Raw genomic sequence first — 22,965 nt, 5'->3', positions numbered from 1 at the left:
TTATTTATATATTTTTATTTTACATTTTTTGTTTTGCTGTGTCATTTTTAAAAATATTTTTAATTACCCTTATTTTACTTTTATTTCAATTTTAGTATTAGCCATTTTGCTTTGGCAAAGTTAACTAATAGTTGTCACCTTCCTTACCCAGTTGACTGATTACATTAATAATTGCAATAATTTTTTGTATTACAAGTTTTCTAAAATGTTACATTTAAATATTCAAATAAGACATTATTTAATGAAATATATATTTTTTTTTTTGACATATATTAGAGTCAAATGTTTTTACATAGGGAATTTTGGGTATCTCATTTTGTCACTCCATAATTAAAAAAATACTTAATATATTTTTTACAATTTTGGGGGAATAAAATGTTGTATAAAATCAGGCAAATTATATATGAACAAATCCCTTTGTAAAACCCTTCAGGAGGTAGACAGAAATAAAAATGTAAATTTTGCTGTGTATAAGTGTTACTGAAGTGGAGATTTATGGCTCAGGGTAGGAGAAAAAAACTTGTTTTAAGAAAACGGCTTTTAAAAATATGTTTTGTAATTGAAATCTAATGACACAAAGAGATAAAGTGCTATAAAAGAAACACTTTACAGTGTCTTTTGGATGTTTTCTTTCCACTAGAAAAACCAAAAAGCCCAAAATCTCAAACTTGACAAGTGTCTCACCTTAAGAGTTTTAAATTTAAGTTTTATTTTATTTAAGCTTTTTCAGTTACTTTGTTTAAAAATGCTCTTAAAATCATGAAATGAAATTCGCTAGTGAAGAGTTTGGGATTTTTGCACGTTCTTGTTTCAATTTCCAGTTGTTCCAGAGTGTCACATGATCACATGGCATTTTCAACTTGGAGATTGGCTCATAAACTTCCATGCCCAGAGTTCCCATGAACACAGATGGTAAAAGCAAGATGCATAATCCTGAGAAGGTCACTCACCAGATGAGCGACTGGCATTGAGATGAATGCGACTGTTGTATACATTTGCATTAACGCTAAAAATGTTGCATAACTTAAAACCTGTGAAATACCTCCATCGCCTTGGCACTGCTGTTTGCTCATTTTCCAACCAGGATCTGTTCGAATCAAGCCAAATTGAATCCATACCTGCAGTGCGTAATGTCATATAAATAATTGCGCCTTGTGTAAACATATCAATTTCCCTCCACAGCAGTGAGCTTGAAAAACCATTTGTGGGACCCCGTACAAGGTCATCTGAAGCTGGAAGCCTGGAGTCATTGAGCACACACACATACACACATTGGGAGAAGTGTGAGTCCGAACACAAGCTCCTTCTGAGCGCGCTGGCCCTTAGGGCAACAGCAAGCCATTGCACCGTCATTAAGACCAACACATAGCAGCTATTTATACACCACACTGCATCACATCATACATACTATACATACTTGCGTACGCACGCATGTGCGAGCACCCCGAGGCGCATACGCTTATGCTGTATTCTCGCAAACACAACCGCTGGAAAAACGATACCAAATTAGCATGCAAAAAAACGGGAGAGCGTGAAAGGCAAATAGGGTCAAAACTGGCTGTTCGTGTGTTTGTACGCGCTTCGTTTTAAATCGCCATGATGAATGCAAATCAAGCAGTCTTGGAAGAAATCAAAACTAGCGCTCGTTTCTTTCCACTGGTGCGAATGACTCCGGGACACTACAAGTTGAAAGTGTCAATTATATTCTAACAACCTTTGAAGCTGCCTCGTTGCTCTTGAGGTATTACGCTTTATATTCTAATGATTTTTGCTTTTGTGTTTCATCAAGAATGCATCTCTCCACCAACCCACATTTGCAGCTTTGAGCGATATTCATATTGTATGTTTCTTTGTGAATATCTTCACCAGGCAGTTGTTAACCTCAGCGTGTCACGTTCATTATAAATTGTTTGAATCGCACCAGCGCCTCAAGCCAACGGTAGCATATTCTCAAAACAGAGACGCTAGATTACGCCGATCGGCGGTTGCGGCGTGATGTACCGATGGAGGCGACGCGTTGAATGTAAAACGCACGGCCACTCTAGTAGGCGATTACTCAGGCGGCGGAGAGGATATTATTCAGAGTAAGTTGTTAATAAGGGAGTTTATTTTTTCTGACAGAGTGAAAATGGCCTCCTAACGCAGGATGGATAACCCGCGTGCAATTAGGAATAAATAAATATTAACGTCTTCACTTACGCATCTGACGCTAACGCGCTAAATCGGATTAGCCCTCCGATGACCTAATTGCATTGTCGCAGCGCACGTATCTAAAGAGGAGCGCTTTGCGGAAAGGTAACATCAAATTAATCTAACAATCAGTAATTGAGACAAATGACACGCCGCGGCCGGCTGTCTGGGTGAAAAACTAGATGAGCTGAGAAACGTGTTGTAGGGTTAAAAGCCAGCGTGGTAAGGCAGCGACTTAATCTAAAGACTATTAGCATTAGTTAACCGTGTACTTTTCAATTAGAGCGATCATTTCGCATTTCGGACTTGCTGATAAATATCTTTTGTCACCGCGCGCAGAGGGAGGACGGCGTTGGACGCGTCGCGCTTAAAACGCACGCTTAAGCGGAAGGCCGAGTGGAGAGTGTGCGGCGTGGCGGGGGGCTCGTATATTGGAAAAATAAAATAAAACTGCAAATCAAAAGGCCCTTTGTATTAAATTACAGTGGGGGCTTTGCAGGAACGAAGCCTGTGCACACAGACTCTGTGTGAATCTAATAATGAACTTGCATCCAACCTTAATTAAACAGTCTACATCCCCTCGCATAGCCATATAATGATGTCAAGCCGGGAAGCAATTAGCTGCCCTTCTCTGAAAGCAAACAGTGTTTGTAAGTCACACAAAGTACTGCGGCAGGCGTGCTTATTGAAACCCTCCTGAAAAATAAAATTAATTAGTATGTTATGATTTTGGAGATGCCTTAACATTGGACCCAAAGGACGAGGGCCTGAGATTAAAGATGAGCCCCTCTTTCTGCCAGCGCTGGTAACGATAACAGCAGGAGAACCATCTCACCGTCTCATTAGCAGCAGGCCGGGGCCAGACTACGCGCTTTGCCCCGCGACATCATAACATCCATTAAAATAAGCTGTCATGCAGTTGTAAGAATAACAACCCACAGTAGACCGAGTCATTTGAAAGGGAAAAAAGCAAAGTTTTCCAACAAAAGGGCCCCTCTCCAGTGCTTCTTAGGTGTACGCCGTTTATTTGTGTTTAGAGATCACCCCTTTTGTCTGCCTCGGCTAATTAAAGTGATGCCGCGCCGCCTGGCTTTTGCGAGCAGCCGGGGGAAGCACCAGCCAGCTGAGACACCCAATTACACAATTAAGCCTCCTACAAGATCTCCAAATTGTCAGGGAAAGAGAAACCGTGCGCTTTTCCCTCTCTTTGTCTTCCAATGCGAGCGGCGACTTTTGCGAGAGTACTACTTTCGCTCGCGCGCGTTTGCGATGATGTAAGACGTCATTTTGGGCGCTCCTTTGTTCTCTCCGGAGAAGGAGCGGGGCTTTACCTTAGCGTCCGTTTACTCGCGTAGAGTTTCTTTTGTCTCGCGAAGTTGTTGCGCGGGCGGTCATTAGCCGAGCCCGAGCGCTAACTTTGTCGAGCGAGAGCATTTGGAGACGCCGCCGCTCTAATTGGCGATGTTTTACAAGGGAAGCACTTATCACTTTGCTTATTAAAAATGCTTATTGGATGCAATAAAACACACATTATGGCGGTGAAATTAATATAGTGCATTGCCCAGAACATAATGCCGTTCTAATGTGTGTCTTGTTCACTCTAATGAGTGCTGCCGAGTTTATTAGCTCTGATGACAGAGGGGCCGAGCTGGGGCTGTTATTGTTTGGTACAGGTTGATGGATTTCGGATGCCTCGCGATGGCGCGCACGCCCACGCTCTCTTTATTACCGCGCGCCGGTGTCGTCTAGCCCGGTGGCTTGGCTTTAATGCGGCATAAACATATAAATCTGTAGCGACTCGCTCTTAGCCCGCGGTGGAGAGTCTCCGGTCGGTCCGGAGTCCATACGTTCTCGCTCATTTCCACCGCTGGAGAGGAAGCCATTGATAACTCGGTGACAAGGGCGGTCCCGGGAGGGCCGGCGCGGGATAGGGTTAGTAGGTCATTACTGGCTCAGCACAGATCCTTTAATTGTCTACTGAGCTGCTTTGGATCCATGTCAGGTGAACGCTTCGGCCAGAGAGAAAAGTGCAACCTAATAGTTTGGCTTTCGGACGAGGAGATCGGTTAGACTTGGTAATGGATGTTTGTGCATGTGAGACCCCTTTGTTTATGGAGAAGGCTCTTTGTTTTCCAATCCTCCCCTTTTTTCCACAAGTTTGAGGCAATTTATTTGCGATCCAATTTCAGCGAGTCTTGCAATCAGGCAATGCAATCCAATTATCTCTTTGATTGGGCGAACTGATTAAAATGTGTAGCCAGACGTGATTATCCGTCTCTCTCACTCTCTCTGAACATATGAGGGAGAGACTCACACAAAGCAGCTGGAATTATAAACACACACTGTATGGTAAAGTCTGCGTCGCACAGCATGGCTAACATCGATGATGCTGTGAGCTTTGAAGTTGTTGGATGGTAGTGACTTTACCGTTTATACTGTAGCCAGAACTACTTTACATTATTTACAAGTCAACAAGTCAAGATGAGTTCAGTTGATTACAAATGGCAACAGTCCAACTGGTCGTTTTTTTTGTGTGTTTACTGGCACTCTTACAGTGGTTTCGTTTGTGGCCCTTCCATTTACAGTTATGTGTTTTATTACTTTAATTTTACTGTCTCGGACGTCTTTGAGATATAACTCAAGTGTTATACAATGGGAAACAAGTTAGAATATATATGTCTGTGTGTGTGTGTGTGTGTGTGTGTGTACACAATCAGACATAAATAGACAAAATATATACATTTCATTTAGTTGTTTTATATGTAGGGCTATCTCATATGTAAATATATAAACATATCTCATAAAATGAGGTAAATAGGCCCTTATACCATATGTGACCCTAGACCACAAAACCAGTCATAAGGGTCAATTTCCTGAATTTATGCATCATGAAAGCTGAATACATAGGCTTTCCATTGATGTATGGTTTGTTAGGAAAGAACAATATTTGGCTGAGATACAACTATTTGAATATCTGGAATCTGAGGGAGCAAAAACATCAAAATATTGAGAAAATCGCCTTTAAAATTGTTCAAATGAAGTTCTTAGCTATGCATATTACTAATCAAAAATTAGCTTCTGATATATTTACAGGAAATTTACAAAATATCTTAATGGAACATGATCTTTAATTAATAGCCTAATTACTTTTGGCATAAAAGAACATTTTTTGACCATTTTTTGGCTATTGCTACAAATATACCTGTGCTACTTAAGACTGGTTTTGTGGTCCAGGGTCACATATGTACTAATGATAATTTTATACTTATTTAATGTTACATTTTTTTAAAGTTAGATTTTATTTAATTTAGTTTTATATAAAAACAGGGATTTAATGTATATATTTATAGTTAAAGTTTAAATCTTTAAATATATATACAAGTTTTTTATTTATTGATAATTTATTAAATATTGTTACATTTATTAAAAGTGAGTTTATTTAGTTAAAAAAAAAAATATATATATATATATATATATATATATATATATATGTATGGATATATATATGTATGGATATGTATATGTTATACTATATGTACTGTACTAAAGATCAGATCATGGGCCCATCCATGTATCTACTTTGTATGAAGTGATTTTATTGTTATTTTTGTATTAATTGTTTTGCTTTTGGATACAAGCTCACCATGTATACTAGCAGGCTTTCCCATCGCATAGGTTTTGACATAGCATTTTCTCTCTAATCAGAAACAGCTCTCGTTCAGGTGTAGTTTTTGCGAGCCGCACAAAACATGTCCTGGGCCACTTTGGGTTGAAGGTCTTTCCAGTGTTTTGAAATACAATAACCGGCTTGTTTGATTGTTAAAGTGATAACCATGAGAGCGGGACTGCCCCATTTATCAAATTACCAACTTAGTGAAGGCTTGCCGAAATCTGCCGGTAATGAATGACAGGAGAGAAAGCGAGAGTGAGAGAGAGAGAGCAGGCCGGCATGTGGACGGCGGGCCTCGTCTGTTATCTTTCTTTTTTCCCCACTCCAAATCATGTGTCCGGGGCTTATGAAATTTAAAGTGGTGTCTGGCTTTTGCCTCTATCAGAATGGCCTTGACGTGGCTGAGCGTGTGTAAGGAGAATGTGTGATAAGGCAGGCCAGACCTCCTGCTGAAACGTCACCCGCGACCTGGGCAAGGGTCAAGAGTCAACCGGCAAATATATCTCCTGCTCGCTTTAAAATTGATAAAGACAGACGAGAAGGCAGATGGAAGGAGAAGTGGTCAGGAAAGAGGAGGGAGAGGTGTCAGGGTCCTCAATAAACGGCATTTTGTGACGCATCGTTGGGAATGCCCTCCCATAATGCTGTGCTGTCTGACCTCACACTTCACGGGGTAGGTGAGAGCTCAGCGGTGACCTTGCTAGGGATTCAACCCTTGTTACTGTGGTCAGATGAAGCTTCACCATAACCCGCACTGTTCCATTTATGTGCTGTTTCTCTGGCATTGCTTTCCAGTTGTGCTCAAATGAAAAACACATTTCATTTATTATATATAATTATATATATTATACACAATACACAGTTTTATTCATTATAAATTTTAAGTAAACATTATAAATAAATATCAATAATTTTATGTTATATATTGTTTTGTTAATAATTTCTAATAAAAAAAACAATAATACAAATGTTAAAACATCTGCTAGACGAATGAATGTCAAATTTATGGCAATAATAATTTTGTATAATACAAAACAATGCAATTATATTATATTTATTTAAATGACATTAATTCAAATTTATTTGGAATGGTTTTATTTTGTTTTTTATTATTTGTTTTGTATTCTGCAATGAATATAATTAATAAAATAATTAAAAACAATTAATACGTTTATATATATGTATGTATGTATATATATATATATATATATATATATACACACACAGTTTTATTCATTCTAAATTTTAAGTAGAAATTATAAATAAATATAAATAATATATTTTTACATATTTTCTTATTAATTTATACATTTTGAATATTTAATATTTATTATTAATATTTTAATTTTCTAAACTTTTTACTACAAAGTGTGTGTGTATGTATGTATACATATATATAATTAATTAATTTTAAATGTTATTTATTTTTTATTTTCTTTAATAGTACGCAATTAGTATAATTAAAAAAAACTGTAAAATAATTAATACATACATAATAACTAATAAAAATACACTTTTGTATTAATTTTAAATGATACATTTATCTATCAAATTATTGTAAATATAGATAATATTGTTGCTGTGTTAATACATAGTTTTAATATATATATATACGCACACGCACACACTTCACATACATAAAATGCACATTTTTATTAATTCTAAATTTTATTAACTAGAAAAGCTAAATATATTTTTAACGTTTTATATATTGTTTCTTTAATAATAATTTTTAAGTAATACAATTTGGAATTAATAAAATGGTGTACTGTATGTATGTAGTATATATTATATATTATTATACAAATGTTTTATAAAATTCAAAATTTTATTAATTAGATTTTATAAAATTGTGTATAATTTGTGTGTTATGTTTATTTAATAATATGCTAGTAAGTATTATTATTATTATTATTATTATTATTAATGAGTCCCTGGAACTGTCAAGACTGAAAACCCCTATTGTATCTCTGTACAAGACCTCATTCCTTCATATAGAATAATTATTTTATATTGTTCTTTGTAATCACGCATTCTCATTGAACCTCATATAGACCTGTCCCATTATGCATTGCGTTAGTATTGCACAGCTGAAACAACCCAGCCTTCTTTACTGTGATTAGCTGCTTTTCTCTCAGGGAAACACATTACCCACTCACTACAAACGCTGATCGATTTCTCTAAGACAGCCTATCTGATTGCTTTTATACCTTATTGATTCTTCAGGATTAACGTTTATGGCTGTCAATTATTCTCATGTATGATTGTTCACATCTGTTTATTGCACGCTGCATAATTGTAGAAAACGACGACTCTGTTCAGGTTGATAATCCAATTTCAATACGAGAAACAAGCCCTCAATTTTAAAGAGATCAGCACTCTTATATCAACTAGTGTGAGCGTGGCTAATCGACTAAAGCTAGCATCACAAACGCCTGACGTCTTGACAGAAGCATTCTGTGTGAAATGCGATGATCATAGGCTTCATTACAAGAGCAGTTAACAGTCATAAGAAGTGTTTCTTTTTTTCCTCAATCCGCCACCATGTCATTCAGAGGGATTTGGAACGATAGTAGAACAATTACATGTGAAATTGAGGGTTTTGAGCACTGCTGCCTAATATGGTTCAGTGCAAGTAAAGGAAATGTTTCGGGATAAAATCATTCATCATTCTGAAAGAAACTCACATTTCAACGTCACTAGCTTCAGTTGGTATTTTCCCCCCGTTTGCACGAGCAGGTGAAGTTGACAACTGGAGTTTAAACACTTGAAAGGATGCAGATGCATTTGCACGAATGCAGGCATTTCATAAGTGTCTATCAAAGCTGTCTGTGAAGAGCTCTGCCAAATTATGACCGGCGTTGTTCACGGCTATCCGCTGAAATTGTTATGAATATAAGTCAGAAGTGGGCGCATACAAATAGGACTATCTTCCAGCGCTATACGGTTGAATGTACAGGCTTATTTTCATTCCATATCAGTTATTGTTGTTCAGACGAGAGGATATCCCACTTGATCTATAGTTATTACCTCAAGAGTGATGCCTTTGACAGATATTACTGCCTGTAAGTAGATTTTCCTGTTATATAATGTACATTTTTCTATTTGAGTCCTCAGTGTTTTGAACACGATAGCTACATTTACTGCATGCAACCTAATAATCTGTCAATAATGTCACTTATGGTTTAATAATAATCAAAAGACGTCATGTAAACACCTCAGTCTGATAAAATGATCTGATTGAGCTTGATCTGAGCGAAATTTCTAAACCAGCTGAATCAGATTGAATGGTGGTCCATTCAAAAGTTGTTATTTAGAGTTTATTACAGCAAATATTTATTTATTTATTTAGTCAAATACATTTTTATTTAACAAGGAAACATAAAATTGATCGATGATTATAATGTAAAAATGTTGTTCATCTAAGAAACCTGCAAAATATGAAGCAGTACATAATTCATAATAATAAGAAATGGACAGAAAATCAGCATTATAGAATAATTTCTGAAGGATCATGTGACACTGAAGACTGGAGAAATGATGCTGAAAATTTTGCTTTGCATCACAGGATTAATTTATATTTTAAAATATATTTTAATAGAAAACAGTTATTTTAAATTGTGTTCATATTTCACAATATTATAGTTTTACTGTATTTTTGATCAAATAAATGCACCAGACCCTAACCTTTTGAACAGTAATGCACTATTAATTTTATTTTTCACTTTTTATTTTATTTTATTTTATTTTATTTTATTTTATTTTATTTTATTTTATTTTATTTTATTTTATTCCTTCATTCATTCATTTATTCATTCATTCTTATCCTGGCTTTTGACTTGCAGCATAAATTCTGTTTTGTATTGTTAGAAAGTGTCACTCTTTGCATGCACAGAAATTTTACTTAAAATGCATGTAATGCATATTTTATTTTATTTTAATTTAATTTATCACTTTATTTTATTTTATTTATTCATTCTTAGCTTGACTTTTGACTTGCAGCATAAATTCTATTTTGTATTGTTTGTTTCATTTTATTTCATTTTATTTCAGTTTTATTCATTCATTCTTGACATGACTTGCAGCATACATTCTGTTTTTTATTGTTAGAAAGTGTCACTGTGCTTGCACAGACATTTTACTTAAAATGCATGTAATGCGTATTTTATTTTATTTAATTTTATTTAATTTAATTTAATTTTTTTATTCATTCATTCATTCATTTATTCATTCATTCATTCATTCATTCGTTCATTCTTAGCCTGACCTTTGACTTGCAGCATAAATTCTGTTTTGTGTTGTTCAAAAGTGTAACTCTTTGCATGCACAGAAATTTTATTTTAATTTAATTTTTATTTTATTTTATTTTAAATGCATGTAGTGCATATTTTATTTTATTTTTCATTCATTCATTCATTCATTCATTCATTCTGAGCCTGACTTTTGACTTACAGCATAAATTGGTATTTATGTTATGTATGCAACTTAAAAAAAAAAAAAAAACGTCAGAAAGAAACCATCCAATCAACGTCTATAGTGACCAAGCACCACTGTGTTCATCACATACAAAAACACATTCAGACTCTGTAGTCTGTTGGAATTTAATTAATATCGATGAAAATCTGGGCATGTAAACATAGTCAGTCAGAGACTCGGATGTAAATACAGCATAAAAAAGGACAGCAGCAGAGGGAGATGCATGAGTTTAACATGTAGTCCAGAGTAGAGGTAATTAAGCACTTTCTTATTTGTTTTGCTTTCACAGGAACACGAGAGATGCCGCCCAGCTCTTAATGAATAGGTACGGCGGTTCGCTCTCTGTCTTTTCAAATACAAATCGCGCACACACAATGAGCGACTCGGCCCACACTTGGCACCGTCGGGCCTCATTGTTGCCAGTCCTGTGGAGGTGGTGCGGTTAGTGGGTGTGGAAGCTAAATTAGCCTCTACCCCAGGCTGTAGGCCCTCCCGAGGGGGGTCCGCACTGCCCTGTGAGTAAGCTTGTACTGTGCCTGCCCTTGACATGCCTTCTCCATGGACGGTGGGACGGAGGGGTGCGGTGCCAGCAAGCTGAATGGCACGAGCCCGTGCCAGATGGTACCAGCTGCGGCGAAACACTCTCTGCGGTGGACACCTGTCCACTCCGTGCACCTCCAGGAGCCATCAGCGCCCGCCCTAAAGAGCCGTCAGCGGGAAATGAGGCGCTAACCCGGGAGTGAAAAGCCTGCGGGCCCTCGCCGGGTGCACGCCGGGTCCTCGCCGAGCCACTCTAATGAGGACGGGAGCCCGAGCCAAGACACGTTTAGCAGCCATGCTGTTTACTTTATCATCATTACTCAACGTGACCCTGGCCTCCCAGAGTCTGCGACAATGCCGTGGCCAGGACATGTCGCCGGGTTGGACAGACAGTCGGTGCACCTGAATCCGGGCCGAGAGACAGAGGGCATGCTGGGATTGGGTGCAGAGCATTTGTGGAGGCCATCACTCAATAAGCGTTGCCTGAGGTTTGTAAAAAATATGGCTGTTAAATCACAGATTCTGTCATTATTTACTCAATCTGACCTGTATTTTTGAAGAATATCCTGGCTGCTCTTTATAATATAAATAAAAGTCGAGAACTGAGGCTGTGAAGCTCCACAATTACAGAAAAAGTCAGTATGGCACTTTATTGCAATTTCTTTCAAGTCATAATGATAATCTCGCCTTGGCACATTAAAGAATCAAGTAGCAAGTAATTCTTGAATTGTTTTTTGAGTCAAATCCATTCACTGAATCATGAAAATAATATAAGTCAAGAAGTACTGAGGCTGTCAAGCTCCACAGTGACAAAAAGTGTCTCAAAAAAGACATCAATAAGGCTCATTGACTTTATTCCAAGCCTTTTAAAGTCAAAATGTCTAGTCATGGCATGTTAATGAGGTAAGTAGCAGTATCTGATTTGTATGTGAATTGTTCTTTTGAGTCAAATCTGTGATGAATCAGTTTGATTCAGTTCACAAAACCTGAATGAGAAATGATTCATGAAATGATTCTGCATGATTCACTCACAAATCAGACTAATCCAGTTTTTGAGTTCAGTTAAATAGGAAGTTCACAAAAAAATTAAAATTATGTCCAAATCTGTATACGTTTTTTAAGAATACCCTGGTCGCTCTTTTCAGTGTAATAAAAAGAGAGAAGAATTAGTTGTTCTTTTGACTCCAGTCTGTTCCATGAATCATTTAATCCAGTTCACAGATCTGTCTAAATAAATTGTTCTTATGATTAAAATCTGTCCAATCAGTTGATCCAGTACACAAAACCAGTGAATGATTCATTCGCATATCAGACTAATTCAGTTCATATAAATTGATAGTTTGTCTTCATTTACTCATCCTTGTGTTGTTCAAAACCTGTATGAACTGAGGGCTATCAAGCTCAATAATGACAAAAAAGTACCACAAAGGAGTCATGCACTTGTGTTCAAAAGTGTCCATAGTCATACAAACTATCTGGCTTTGTCAGAGAAGTGTTTTCGAAAAATGTAAGTCTGATTTGTGAATTAATTGTTCTTTTGAGTCAAATCTGTTCTTTGCATCAGTTTACAAATCCAATTTATGAATCAGACTGATTTGATTGTCAAGTTCAGTTAACTGAATTGATGTGATTCTTCAAAAAAAGCTGTCACATAACTTGGAATATTGTGCATGAGTCATATGGATTGCATTAATGATGCTTTTATGCTAAATTTGCAGAAACCTTGACTCACTTATTGTGACAAAATGCGTTCTAAAATGGTTTATTTTCCACAGAAGGAAAGACAAATCATACCAGTTTTATAATACCAGACGGTGAATAAATGATGACAGAATTTTATGTTTAGGTATCCATTTAACTTATAATTGAAATCATTTTTTTCATTCTCTCTTTTATAAGTAAGCAGTAATTTTATTCTGGCCATGAGGAAAACCCACAATGGCATAAAGTACTGCAAAACGTTTGATTCGGGAATCAGTTGTTCTTTTGATTCCAGCTTGTTCAGTGAATCAGTTAATCTGCTTCACAGATAAATTGTTCTTATGATTGTAATCTGTTCGGTGAATCAGTTGATTCAGCACACAAAACCAGTCTGAATAATTCATTTGCAAATCTGAGTATCTGACTGATTGTTTTTTTAGTTAAAATTGGAAGAAAATGGCTCATTACATTTTTTCCAAGTCTTTTTAAATCAAAATTATAATCTAGTCATGACATGTTCATGAGACAAGTCAAATCTTTTTAGTGAATCAGTTGATCCAGTTCACTGAACCAGTCTGAAGGATTCATTTGCAGATTAGACTGATTCAGTTCTTGAGTTTAGGTAAAGGGATAGTTCTGTCTTCATTTACTCAGCCTCATGTTGTTCAGTAAATGTTTGAGGAATATCTTGACCATTTTTTTCAATATAATGAAAGCCAAGAACAACTGAGACTGCCAAGCTCCATAATTGCAAAAAAAGGAGTCAGTATGACTCATGTACTTGTTTAAAAGTGCACAAGTCATATGGATTGCATTTATGTTGCTTTTATACTAAGTTTGCCGAAACCTTGACTTATTTATTGTGGCAAAATGCATGCACAGTAACTAATGCATTATCTAAAATGGTTTATTTTCCAGAAAAGGAAAGACAAATCATACCAGTTTTACCATACCAGAGGGTGAATAAATAATGACAATTTTATTTTTAGGTATCCCTTTAAAATCAGACCTATAATTGAAATAATTTTTATCTTTCTTTTTTTAAGTGCGGCCAAAATAGACTGTATGGCTCTTAAAAGTTCAGTTTTGTAGCAATTTTGTGGTGAAGCAATATGCAACTGTAACACAAATTCATAGCTAAACTCATTTGTCAACCAATCACCATCAATCATTAAATGCTTTATAGGAATGAATGTTTACAATATTTAAATTTTAAGATGCCTTCTTTCTTCCATTCAAAAAAAAAAAAAAAAAAAAAAACAGTAAAAAATCATCTCCAAGGGCCCATATCTTGGCAGTGTGTGAGTCTCTCTGTAGCCTACAGCTCGTTCAGGGATATTAAAGAGTCATTAGATGGAGGGTGTCCTCTGGGAATACTTCAATATGAAGCTCTGTGGTGTCACAGCCCATGTTATTTGTGTGTAAGTGACACTTACCTGCAAGACATGACATGAATTAAACACCGTTCTGTACCTTCCAGTCTTTTAGCATGCCGCCTTCTTACATAGAATAACCTTTTACATATTCCAGGCTGATTTGTCTTTTTATTTTTAGTGAGTAAATTACCCTCAACTGAAGAGGGAACTGGAATTGTGATGCCGGAATTGAGTTGTCTGGTGGCCAGTGTTGTTGGCATGGATGAATATAAATTGAAAGGCATATAGGGACAGTTTGTGGACTGGAGCGTGAACGAAAACCTCGCTCTTTTAGGTCCAGGTCAGCGGCGGCATGTTAAAATGTGCATATCCGGAGCTGATTAGCGATGTTGCACTAGCATTCGCCAATGGGAACAGGATAGAAAGGGAAAGGCGGCAAGAATGATTTGTTTTCACAGCGGGACGGATTTTCATAGGGAGATAAAAGAGAAAACATGGAGCGTGGAGTCAGGTTGGGTGGCTGTCTCTCTGTAGCGATGGCTCTTCAGATGTTCACCGACCGAATCCCCACCCTTTGCACCGCGGCCTCCTTCCCGCCTTCACCCACCGGGCGTAAACACAGCGAGATCAGTAGCGTGTTAAAACGGCACCCCGTCCTGTTCGCGATCCGCCTGTGTTCTCTTCTGTTTGGTTTTCATGCAGTACCGTAGATAAAAATAAGCCCCACGCGGCGAAGCCCCTTTATATCCTCGCAATAATTGATTTGCATTTAATTGTTTCTAGACAGCTTGAGACTGCCGAAAGCGGGACGACGCGCACCTGAGTCCGAATTTCGAACGCGCATCTTTCCGGGTGGCTATTTGTGTTCGCAGTCAATTTTTTCCTATTACGTTGGAGTGAGGATTTTGATAAAACATGAAGGTACTTTCTGTAATACTTTTTTGGTTGTCGTTTTATCGATCAGCCGTTCCCCGGGGAGGCCCTTACTGCGGGAGGCAATTATGAAATCAGAACAAAGACTTGGATAAAACAAGATATTACACTCGCACAGTTGGCTGCTCGTTCCATTCCGTTACAAGACTGAAGAGATCTTTCTTTCTCTCTTTTCCAATATTGGATGCAGTCGGAGGGAGTTAGGGTGGGAAAAAGGAGAAAAATGCTTCGGTGTGTTTCGTGGACAAAGCCAGACCAATAGTGTGGCGATTTCAAAATTAAATCCTATAATTATAAAACAGATAGTTCCTTAATGATGGTTGTAGCTGTGTAGCTCATTCTAGCTGTGCTAAATTACGCAATACAGCAACATTTGTGATGTGAAACACCTGTTCACTACAGCCCATAGAGCTTGACTCTATAGTTTAGATGTCAAAGACTATTTTTGACATAAAGTAGGGCTAGAAAAATTAAATATATTTTCATTTTTCAGCAAATGGATCAGTTAAAGTAGGTGTTTAACCTTCGAAAACTAATGTCTGAATGTTTGAGGTCAGTAAGTTTTTTTTTTTTTTTTTTTTTTTTGATGTTTTTTGGAAGTCTCGTATGCTCATCAAAACTGCATTTATTTGATAAAAAATACAGTAAATATTGTAATATTGTGAAATATTATTATTTAAAATAACTGTTTTCTGTTTGAATAGATTTTACATTTTAATTTATTTCTGTGATGCAAAGCTGAATTTTCAGCATCATTACTCCAGTCTACAGTGTCACATGATCCTTTAGAAATCATTCTAATATGCATTTTTGCTTGTCAAAAACATTATTATTATTATTACTATTGTCAATGTTAAAAACAGTTCTGCTGCTTCATATTTTTGTGGAAACCATGATTTTTCAGTACTCTTTGATCATTAAAAAGTTCAAAAGAACAACATGTATTAAAAATAGAAGTCTTAACATTTTATTTAATTTGTAGTTTTTTTTTTTTAAAAAAGACAGTTTTTGTATATTTAAATGTATTTATATTGTAAATAGTATATGTGACCCTGGACCACAAAACCAGTCATAAGTAGCATGGGTGTATTTGTAGCAATAGCCAACAATGCATTGTATGGATCAAAATGATAAATTTTTTATTTATGCCAAAAATTGTTAGGATATTAAGTAAAGATTATGTTCCATGAAGATATTTAGTAAATTTTGTAATCTAAAAGTTTAATCCAATAGTTCATAAATTATGTTTTATGTTCATTCATACACTACTCATCAATTTCCTACCGTAAATATATCAAAACTTCATTTTTGACTAATCAAAAATGACATTTTGATATATTTACGGTAGGAAATATCTCGATGGAACATGATCTTTACTTAATATCCTAATGATTTGTGGCATTAAAGAAAAATCGATAATTTTGACTATTGCTACAAATATACCCATCTTACTAAAGACTGGTTTTGTGGTCCAGGGTCACATATGTTAATAATAGGAATGCTAATAAGCAACTAGTTAATGATCAGAACTGGTCCCTATACTGAAGAGTTACCCATATATATATATTTATATATAAAAATAAAAAATCCCTCAGCAACTAACTTAAGGTTGGATAACAGGGTTGAATGATTGAGCTTGACTAAAGCAGTCAACACTACAATTTATGTAAATACTGAAAAAATTTAAAAGGTCAAGACCTTTACTAGGCCACATGTTGTGAATTCACTCTGTCTTAACTAACAAAGTTACGATATAGCACAGCCTAGCCTGTTTTTCTTGCACATTTTCTTTGTGTTTGCAAGTACGAGGCAGAGCGAGGGCCTGCTTTGCACGCCCGATATGAATTTCACCTGCGGTATATTTATATATCGCATTATTATCAGGCCCTCTCTGACATGGAGCAGATGGCGCTGATGCAGGTGGTAGCCGGTGTTTAAAAGGTGTGTGCATATGCACCCCGCTCGTCCCTTTTGTTCCAGTTAGACGTGTGTGGCCCGGGCTCTAATGGTGCTAAAATCGCCTTTTGGAAAGCGACACCTTGCCAAATCAGATCTGTGAGTGTTGAGGTAATAGCGTGGGATTGATCGGCGGACAGACGGCCGAGGCGGCGTTGCGCAACCCCTCCGGTGACGCCGTTCACGTGTCACTCGCAGAATTGTTAATAGATTTTCCTCATTTGTGCGAGACACCGCAAACACTCGGCCGAGACCTTTCCATTCCCGGCCTGAGCGGAAGCCAGACGGCGACATACGACACGAGGGCTAATATAACGTTAAAACGACGCCGGAATAGCATCAGGAACGACTGCGAGTTCCACCTCTTGACAGCATCGCAGCTGTAGACTAGCGGTAGTAATCCTCCAGTGGCAGTTTTAATTATCGGCACGGCTCTACTATCAGCAAGTGTGTAATTATGTGTCAGCTCGCTGGCTGCTGGGTATGAAGGGTGAAAGTGAGAGATATGATGATTGTTGAAACTGGCGAGTCGTATTTAAACAATCCGGAGCGTGTGAGGGGTTCTGTCATTAAGCAGACAGAGGCTGACCCGTCCTGTCGCTCACCATCTCACTTATGCAGATTTTTTTTACACTCTCTCTGTTTGTGTGTCTTCGCAGGACGTCGCGCTCAGGAGGAGGACGGGGCAGGAAGTGGCTGAAGGTGTGGTGAGAATGTGACACACTCACGCACTTGTACATGCGCAGCGTGTGCCATTTCTCAGTCACGGTTTTAACGCGCTTGCATGTTTAAATCAGCGTGCTGTAGGCGTTTATCTGTTTAATATTTATTTCTGTACTTTTTATTTCATCCATGGCTTTTTTTTTTTGACGCAATGATACTTTGACTTCAGGAATGGGAACATAAAAGCGAAAGCAGTGTGATGCAAAATGAAGCAAGCGTCTGGGGAATTATAGCTGGATGTCATGGCAAGTTTAAAGGCTTCACAAACAATTATTAAAAAATAAAGCATTATAAACATACTTTTAATTAGAAATCCAAATCATAAGGAATTTAACGATTCTGGTTCTTAAATAATTCCATTAATGATTGTTTTAGTACTTTTTAGGAATAAATCAGTGGATTTAAGTAATGCAATTTGAAAGATTTTAAGTTTGCATGTTTGTGAATGTGTAAGAGAAAGTTTGCATATCTGTACTTGGTCATTTTTTCAGAAAAGCTTCATGCATAATATTTATAAAAGAATTAGCTTTTAGTTTTAGATGCCTTAAGTTTTTATCTCGCAAAATGCTTTCCAAAATGTTTCATGTCAACTATCTGCATGAAAATTTGTCCTAATTTGTCCTCATTCATTCATTTATACACAAATGTCTGGAATATCTGATTCTGATTGATCAATTGACTATTTTTATTTTCCAAATACCTTTGTATACGCTAGTGAAAAATACATATACTAAAATGTATTTATAATACATTTGTTTAAAGTATACTGCAGTTACATTTACATATTATGTACTTAATAAAAATACCCTGCAATTGTACTTAGTAGTATACTAAACTGGTATATTTAAAGTCTGCTAAATTGGATCAACTAATTTTGTACTTAATGCATTTTAATTGTGCTAAAGTATATTTGATTGTTCTAAAGTGGAACTATTGCAAGTATAATTTAGGTTCACTTTAAATACTTTGCATTTAAAGACCAATATTATTTAAAGATCATGCAATCCTCATCAGTACTGACATTAAAACATATTTTAGGCTTAATATTAAGAAATGTGCATTGTGCACAAGTAGTACTTCAAATAAAGTTTAATTACAATTTTTATATCAATGTCTCAAGCGATATGTCAGTAAATATGTTAATAACTATACTTAGTAAAAAAAAAAATTAAAATAAATAATACATTACTAAAGTAATAAAGTAAAACATGCATTTTAAAAATATATAATACATTACTAAAGTAATAAAGTAAAAAAAAAAAAAAAAATGCATTTTAAAAATAAATAATAAATTACTAAAGTACCACAGGTCCAAAAATTGGAAGAATTACATTAATGTAAAAAAAGCCTCTTAGGCTCATCAAGGCATATAAAAATATATAATAAAAACAGTAATATTGCAAAATATTTTTATAATTCATAATAATGGATTTCTATTTTAATATATTTTAAAATGTAGTTTATTCCTGTGATGCAAAGCTGAGTTTTCAGCATCATTACTCCAGTCTGTAGTGTCACATGATCCTTCAAAAATCATTCTAATATGCTGATTTGATGCTCAAGAAACAATTCTGATTATATTCAGTTTTATACTGCTTCATATTTACTTGGAAACTGTGATACAGTACCATTCAAAAGTTTGAGGGTAAAAAAAAAAAAAAAATTATAAAAATAATAATAATTGAAGTAGCCTACTGTAAATATGCTGGGTTTTATTGGGCATTGAGAGACTGGTCACATGACCTGTTCTCCTGCTGTGAGATTCTCTCCTCCTGAATGAGTCTCCATTAGACAGCAAAATGCACCTTTGATATGTTGAACTGTATTAAATTCTCCTCTTTTACTTTCCTGCATTCACACCAGGGGTCAAAGATGTTTCACTTTGATATTCAGCCTTAGACTTTATGATCAAATACAGATTATTTCACAGATATGCTATCTAAGAGTAACATTTGGGTGGTTTAATTTAAGTTTTGCAGACAGTAAGATGGTGTTTCCCAAGGACGAGTAGGAACTATACTATAGTGAAAGGCATTATTACCTGCAGTCCCACCTCTGCACTCCAGAATAATGAAAATCTGCAACATGGAGGCCTCGGAGGATTAATTAGTTGAACTCTTCGGAGACGGGATGATTTATTTTGATTTACATAACAGAACAAGTGGACCAGGCAACGGCCCATTCGTAAAATAAAGTCCACCCGTCTTTTATTACGCCGAACGTGCCTCGGTCGTTTAACTAGGTGAGCTTTAGACGATGAAAATAGCCGTGACTCTGGCCTCTGCGGGCTGCGTCTGTAGCCTGATGCAAAAAGGTGACGGAACTACAGGCTTAATTTAAAGAGCACTTTTCGCCCCCTGTGGTTTCTATGATAAAGACATCTGACAATAGTGCTCCCCTAATTTATGGCTAGACCAAGTGCATTAATTGATTTTTACATTTCGCACCGTCCTGTTCCCTTATTAGAGAGAAGCGTGAGGCAATTTATCTGCCTTGATATGCCATATTCATGGCCCTGATTGTAATTTTTTGACAAAGTGGCACATTTCTTTGGAATGAACTGTACGGCGTGTATGGATATACGTTTAATCATTTTCTAATAAGCTCTTTTAGAAGGATTCATAAAAATCCGCTCAGAATACGGAGTGAATTACTGTAATGCCCTTAATGCCATTTCATCTTCGGAGTTCAAATAAATAAATAATAATATTGAATAAAGAATAAAAATGTCACGAATAATCAAATAACCCGTTCTCCCGTATTCACCATTATGTCTGTGAATAGACCAATTCTACAGTTGTTAATTATAAATGTCGTCCTAATTGACATGGATGAGCTTTTCATTTTCCACTGTTCAGAAATGAGGCTTTGTGTTTTTCACACGATTAGGCAAAGAATGGTTCATTCTGAATAATGGAGCGTTCACACATACTGCGAATTTATTAGTTCATTCATAGCCTTCGCTGCTCATTTGCATAAAGTTAAACTTGTCGCAACGTTGTTGCAATGTTAGACAAGCCTACATCACATATTCAGTTTGGAATAATTAAGATTTTAATAAGATTTTTTTATGTCTTTTAAAGAAGTCTGTTGTGCTCACAAAGGTTACATACATTTCTTTAAATAAAACTAATATTGTGAAATATTGTTACATTTCCAAAATATTTTTACTTTTTTTTTTTTTTTTTTTTTCATTTTTATGTCAAAAGAGCTGTTTTGAATGTAGAATATTTTCATGTAATGAATATGTTTTAAAATATATATCAGCATTTTTTGGTTTCTGAAGAATCATGTGACACTGAAAACTGGAGTAATGATTCTGAAAATTCAGCTTTGCATAACAGGAATAAATTACATTTTAAAATATTTTCCAATAAAAAATATGTATTCTAAGTTGTAAAAATATTGCATAAAATTACTGTTTTTACTGTATTTTAATCAATGAATGAAAAATCTCATTGATTTATATTTTATATTATATTATAGTATTATTATATTATATTGTATTATATTATATTATATTATATTTTAATATTTTTTCATATATATATATATATATATGACAATGCTATTTTTTGTCCATATGGTTTAATTAAATTTAAAAGGGGTTAAAACTTCTAAAAAAATCTAAATGTATGTAATATCTGGTTTTAGTTTATTTTGAGAGAATATTTGGGGGATGGTTGCAAAAAAAAAATGTCAGTGTGGTGCAACTGTAAAATTTCATACCAAATAATTTGTCTTGTTTAAAAAAACATAAAAGCTATTGTTGGCATAACTGTTTAATAGTAAATAAATGTAAATGAAATACCATTTTTTTAATATTATAATTAATTTGGGAATTATGTGAGTCAAGTCAAATTCCTGAAGTGTCAAGATGGTATAACCCCCATTCAAAAAGTCATTTTGTTAATATTGTGCAAGAAGACCATGTGACAGGAAATTAACACTAATAATGACACTAATTGCTGCATGCAAAGGTTAGTAACTGTCTTTAAAATATATGAAGAATTATCCATATGATGTATTTCTTTAAAATGAGCATTTCTCTCTGGATGCTTTGTATATGTTTCTATGTAAGTACTGGTACTTTTGATTGGGCTGAGGCAGAAATTTAGTGAGTTTGAAGTAAAAGTATTTGGTGGACGTATACAATGTGTCAGGAGCATTCACTCAGTATCATTATCTCATTTTTGACTGAGATGGCTTTTAGCTGGTTTTGCATCTGAACTCTTCATATATACATACATTCACACACACATAACTTCAACTTGTTATTGATCATTTTTCCAGCTATTATGAAAATTACTGATTATTTTCCATTCCTTAGGGCTGCAACTGTGGCTAATAACCAATTGAGAGAAAAGCTGAAAGCACCTTTAACCTCTCTGAAGAAGCATGTTACGCACAGGAACCTCTTACATATCTGTCCAGAGCTCGGCAGATGTTCCTCTGCAGCACCAGAACCAGAGGAATCTGTGTAATGGTGAAGTGTTATTCTATCAGACAGCGAGCCCCAAAATCTCTGATGTGGATTTAAATTTCCGCTGGATGCAAACCAAAGCATGTCCCTGTGTCTCTCAGCAGCTCTCGCTTACCTTACAGGCAGGAATGTCACTGTGAATGCCATAGGCGGTTTTGCGAGGATGTGCCTCATTCCCATGCATTCTGACTGTTCCGTGAGCCGCGATTATTTTGATTTGCCGTAAAATGTCAATATTGTTTCTGCATTAGCTCACCTCCGATAAAACGACACGTTTCTCTCCAGCCGGATGACATCGCCTTATTAAAGCTCTATGCTTGTATCAACATTCGAGCAGCAGAAGAAAAGCGCTTGCGTTCCAGAGGGTCAATGCACCAGAGCGCTAATTTGTTGACCCTGAAAACGGAGGGGTCAGAAGTTCAAAGCCCAGCTGCTGGCGAGATAACTGAGCACGTGTGAGCGTATGTGTGTGCGCGTCTCTGTAGGGGTCATTTCCTTGAGAGCCCCTTCAAATACAGAGGATATGGCCCTCTCACTAAATCGTGCTTTAAATGGCCTGTACAGTAGAAACTGTTGAGGTGAGGGGTTACAGGAGGAACGAAGGAAAACACATGTGCTTTAGATACAACATTCTGGTTTAAACAGCTTGTAAGTGAAGCCCTATTGACAGCATTTGTAGCATAATGTCGGTTGGAAATAATTTCCACTCATCCTTCAGAAATAATAGTCAAAGTAAGGCATTTATGATGGAAGCACATGAGGCCAACACAAACTCTTTATAAAGCCGTAAATGTGTTAACATGAGACTGTAAGATGTCTTGTCTGTGTAAGGTTATGTTCAGACTTTCATTTTGTGACATATGTGTTCATATAGCACTATGTACATGGAGCAAACTTTATTCAGGTTGAATAACAAC

Source organism: Labeo rohita, chromosome 12 (genome assembly GCF_022985175.1).
Source record: "Labeo rohita strain BAU-BD-2019 chromosome 12, IGBB_LRoh.1.0, whole genome shotgun sequence".
NCBI lineage: Eukaryota > Metazoa > Chordata > Actinopteri > Cypriniformes > Cyprinidae > Labeo > Labeo rohita.
This window is presented reverse-complemented; position numbering follows the sequence as displayed.